This window comes from Pyxicephalus adspersus, chromosome 5 (assembly GCF_032062135.1).
Source record: "Pyxicephalus adspersus chromosome 5, UCB_Pads_2.0, whole genome shotgun sequence".
Lineage (NCBI taxonomy): Eukaryota > Metazoa > Chordata > Amphibia > Anura > Pyxicephalidae > Pyxicephalus > Pyxicephalus adspersus.
In genome coordinates this window covers 20,128,341-20,134,233 of record NC_092862.1, presented here as the reverse complement: position 1 = coordinate 20,134,233, position 5,893 = coordinate 20,128,341, and positions in this window count along the sequence as shown.

The window sequence follows — 5,893 nt, the reverse complement described above, 5'->3', positions numbered from 1 at the left end:
TTGCATGACTTGCAGTAGAAATCTTTTGTTAAACACAGCTTAGGTTGTGGGTGATCTTAAGGAATGAGCTCTCCACAACATTTTGTAACTCTTTAATGACCAAGACAAACTCTGCAGTTGTTTCTTTTTGCATATCAAAGCACAGCTTGCTCCAGAAGTTAATAAATGTCTAGGCTCCATAAATATTTTTGTTTTTGCTTTGTTTGTGATTAATTACAGTAAGTATTTTATACAGTAACTGACACCACGCTGCCTAATAATATGTTAAAACAAACATCTGTCCTAATTGCATTTATTAAAATGATGTACCTGTTCCGGCTTACATACAAATTCAACTTGGGAACAAACCTACAACCCCTATCTCGTATGTAACCCGGGGACACCTGTATGCAAAAAAAATATTTATTAAACTGACCAATGTTCTATATATTAGCTACAAAAGCAAATTTAACACTTTAGTGGCCAAATGAAAGCTTTAGTAAAAGCACAGTGTTAAATGTATAAAGTACATGTTTTAGAGATGTGTATATCTAAACCTAAATGAATGATAAATGAAGGCAGAAGAGGGACACAGGGACTTGTATGTAAAAGAGGGACAGTCCCTTCAAATCAGGAACATAATTTTCATGCATAAAGGCGCAAAGCCAGCCACAGTATACATTTTGTAGAGGGTAAAACAAAAAAAAGTCAATTAATAACTAAACAAATTGTACATAGTAAGCCCTTAGAATACAATGTCTAAAAAAGCAAAGCAAAGCTTGGAAGAAAACTAATGGTGAACATGTCTGTGTTTAATACTTTTTATTGGAAAGGAGTCTATGCTTTTGGTACATTATGCTACAAATTTACTTTTTGCATAGCAAATCTTGTTTTTTTAAGGTTTGTACTGGAGCAGGGCCATTCACACTTATCAGCAATACATGGCAATGCACACATTAATTACCCTGTTGTCTTGTCATTTAATAATTTTGCATTCAAAAATACTCAGGCAATGCACCTCCAAAGCACGTGCTGCAGTGCACCACAACAAAGTTTAATGTGTATTTTTTGTGTACTGTGGTGGATTGGAAACCCATTCTTCTGAATAGCCTAACTGAATGGTGTAAAACACTGCATTAAAGCAATGCATCAGAACGAGCATGAATGGATCCCTAAAATGCAAGGTCCATTTATTATATCAAGGCCCTGAAATGCAAACCTGAAAAAAATTCCATATGTGGTACTTACCTTCTACTACCATGTAGTATAATAAATGTCATGGGAAGATGATCAAGCATTGTCCTTGCCTGAACACTGCAAGTGGATGCCAGGGTTAGGGTAAATATATTTATTGATATATTTTTTTATAGTTTAAGGCTGCTATTAAGGATGAGGAAGGGGTACTTATATATTCAGCGGACCTTTCATTTTTACTGCAGGGTTTGTTTTAAATTCAGCTACAGAGTACCTGAATTTGACCTAGTTTCTGCTTCTTAAATACCTTACAGTGGATTCAGCCTGGAAAGGATAAGACAGAACAAGGTCTCTGTTGCACCAAATGCAGAATAAAAACATATGTACAGAATAAGGAGACAAGAGACAACTTCATCACTGTCCTGCTGTTCCATCATTCTCCAATCACAAGTTTGGGGCATGGAGGTGACAAAGATGCACAGTTAACCCACAATAGCACAAACTTTTCTCTTTGTAAATCTCACGACTGGCTGGACACATTGCAAATCATTTGGCAAATTAAACAGGTGCCTTGCTGTAAATGTAATCATGTATTTAGTTCCTTGCTTGCAGTTCAGCAAATCTAATAGGTATCTTTTTCTACGTATTTACTTTACATAGTTACATAGTAAGTCAGGTTGAAAAAAGACATAAGTCCATCAAGTTCAACCGCTAGGGAAATAAACATACGCCAGATATAAAACTCCATGAACATAGTTGATCCAGAGAAAGGCAAAAAAACCCTGGTACAATTTGCTCCAACATGGGAAAACAATTCCTTCCTGATTCCATGAGGCAATCCGATGTTCCCTGGATCAATGGTCTCTGTTATCTTTACTTTAAAGCCTTAATACCCAGATATTGTCTGTGCTTCTAGAAATTTTTTCTTAAAGCAATCCATAGTAGTTGCTGAAACTACTTCCTGAGGGAGCTGATTCCACATTTTCACAGACCTTACAGTGAAGAATCCCTTCCTTATCCCCAGCTTAAACTTCTTTTTCTCCAGACGTAAAGAGTGCCCTCTTGTTCGTTGTAATGATCTCAAAGTGAATAATTGGGAAGAGAGTTCTCTATATGGACCGTATATATATTTATACAGGGTGATCATATCCCCCCTTTTACGTCTCTTCTCAGGGGAGAATAGATTCAGTTCAGCTAATATCTCCTCATAGCTGAGCTCCTCCATTCCTTTTATTAGTTTAGTTGCCCTTCTCTGCACTCTCTCCAATTCCACAATGTCCTTTTTGTGAACTGGTGCCCAAAACTGGACTGCATATTCCAGATGTGGTCTGACCAATGCTTTGTACAGGGGCAGGATTATGTCTCCATCTCTGCAGTCTATTCCTCTTTTAATACAAGATAATACTTTACTAGCTTTAGATATTGCAGCTTGGCATTGCATGCTATTATTACGTCTATGAGCTACCAGAACCCCCCCAGATCCTTTTCCATTTCTGACTCCCCCAAATGTATTCCCCCCAGACAGTATGCAGCAGGCATGTTGTTAGCTCCCAAGTGCATACCTTTACATTTCTCAATATAAAATATCATTTGCCATCTGGCAGTCCAATCAAACAGTACATCCAGGTCTGCTGGTAGATTATAGACATCCTGTATGGACTTAAATCCATTACATAGACGGGTGTCATATGCAAACACAGAAATGGTACTTTTATTTCTAAACTCCATATCATTTATAAGGGTGTTAAACAGTAAAGGTCCCAACACTGAACCCTGGGGTACACCACTAATAACATTAGACCAGTTCTCTATCCATTTACAGATTGACTTTTCTAAACCTATTGACCCTAACTTGCATATTAACCGTCTGTGGGGGTGTCAAATGCTTCAGCAAAGTCTAAGTACAATATATCAACTGCTATTCCACTGTCTACCTGTTTACTTACGTCCTCAAAAAAACAGAGTAAATTTGTTTGACAACTTCGATCTTTCTTGAATCCATGCTGACTATTACTTATTATAATAAATTTATAGCAGAAATTCTTGTATGTAGTTCTTTATCAAACTCTCTAGGACCGTTCCAACTATAGACGTTAAACTTACCGGTCTGTAGTTACCTGGCAATGATTCTGGTCCCTTTTTAAAAATAGGAACCACATTGGCATTACGCTAATCCATTGGTACCATGCCAGTGACTAAAGAGTCTCTAAAAATGAGAAACAATGGCATTGAAATTACTGAGCTCAGCTCTTTGAGGACAAATGGATGTAATCCATCAGGTCCTGGTGCTATGTCAACCTGAATTATGCCCAAGTTTCTCAATCATATCAATTTTGTACCATTTTGGCTCATTTAAGGCAGTGACATTGCTATTTGCAATTTGGACTTCAGCTCAGCCATTTCCTTTGTTTATACAGAGCTAAAAAATAGTGTTTAGTAAATCCCCAGTTACCAACCCAGGGACATCCTTTCAGGGGCCTACATGCTCTGATCTGGTTGCTAATAATGTATTTAAAAAAAATGGGGGGTTTGCCTTGCTTTCCTTTGCAATCTGTCTTTCATCGGTTTTGCACATTTTATCACCTTTTTACATCTTTTGTTATATTCTTTATAGTTTGCAAATGATGAAGGTGAGCCTTCATTTTTATATATATTTATATATCACTTTAAAAATAGTACTGAAGGTTAAATTGTTTTTTTAGATTTGAAATGGCACCAATGGGTAAAATCTATTGCTGGCTACCTATATTTATATTGATTTCAATAGCAAGGTTTTCTTGCTATAAATGGTCAGTCTGTCAAAGTGATAATTCTGGGCCTGAGATAGTACCTGGCTCTGTTCCTGTCCACCTTGGATCACTGGTACCCTTACTTTTCCTTGTGCTTACCTTTCCTGCCCTCCCCACTCACTGAATTGAAATTTATTACTAAGAGTGGAGCAGAGGTTGTCTCCCTTCTCCCATAATGCAGATCAGAATAGCTGAGTGGCCAAACACTAGACTCAACTTTGTTGAATGGTGGGATTAGAATCATCATCAAGCCAGGTTAAAATATAATTATATATTGTGAGTCACTTGACTTTGCTGGCAAAAGAGGCCAAAAAGAAATGTAGGAAAAGTATCAATAGCTGGGGGAAGGGCTTGGGGCAAGGTATTAGGGAATCTGTTACTTCACCTGTTTGTAATTCCCTGTACATCCTAAGGGGTGAATTGGCACTGAAGCCAACCAGGCTTTAATGCATTGCACGGTGCTTTGATTTTAACAAATGAAACTTGCTGATTTGTATCTGGCAGGGAGGTTTGATCAGTGTTTTGGCAGGTCTAGGTTTATTTGATGGACATGGCATATTGCATTTCCAGAGGGATAGATCAACTTTTATTTTTTATGTTTCTTCTCAGTGTGGATTTATTGGAAACTAAGTTAAAAGTTGTGTTGTTTAACCATGGATGATCCATAATAATTGGGACAATCCAGGAGTAGAGTGTGAGCCTGGCAGTATTATTACAGGTGTAGTGGGGGTCTTCCAGTAGTACCTCAGAAGCAGTATTAATGTCTTCTGGCTTCCCACAGATACACTATTTAGGGTGCAATTTCAGCAGGTCTCCCCCCACCCCTCGTACAGCATTTATGCAGCATCCTGTATTTAGAATTTTCCACTGTGGTGCTGTTTTTCTTTATTCAGTCGCCGTTGCATGGCTGGGAGCTGGAGATGTGTCGCTCAGACAGTGGAAAAAAAGGTAACTTAATGCTTGTTCCATTATTTTGTTGAAATTCTGTTCTATATGTATATATATATATATATATATATATATATATATATATATATATATTGTAAAACGGAACTTTTTTTATACTTTCTTTGTACGAACAGATAACATTTTAAAGCAGCTGTCCACTAAAATGAAAGGTCCAAATATGTGCATGTCCCCATCATGTGTACAACAAAACTCTGCTTAAAAAAACTACACAATAAAATAATTTTATGTTTTTCTTGATGGAATTTACAAAATTGGTTGAAATGTACCAAAGGGATGGGGAGGGACACATAGAAATTTGAGGATGGTAAGAAATTGAAAAGGGGCCCAAAAGGGGCAATAAAAAAAGACTGCTGCTGGGTCCAAAATCTTATGGAGGTATAAAGCACTAATAGGGCCCTCCTCATGGAAATACAGCAACCCTTCCAATTTTCTCTACCTCTCTTCTTTCCCCTTTCTCCCCAAGTTATTGGTAAAACTTACCCCCGGTCAGACTTACCTGTTTTGAGTTGTAAGAACATTTGGGAAGAATAGCACTGAATTGGCTGAAACATTATTATTATCTAGTATTTATATAGCACCAACATATAACGCAGGGCTGTACAAAGTCCATAGTCATGTCACTAGCTGTCCCTAAAGGGGCTCACAATCTAATGTCCCTACCATAGTCATATGTCATTAACACAGTCTAAGGAAAGTAGATTAACCTAACTGCATGCTTTTTGGGACATTCACTTTAAACAGGTGTTCCTGATGTTTTTAAAGGACAAGCTACACATTTTGCATTTTTTACATTTTGCCACAACATTTAGTTTTGTGAGTTATCGCCTCCTAAGAGGCCATGAAGTTTGGGTTTTTTCTAGCCAAATATTATTTATTAGTTGGGGATTTTTAATTTTTTTTTAAGCATTGCAAGAATATACAAAAATATAGTGTATAAAAACCATATCTATGTTTTGTATTCG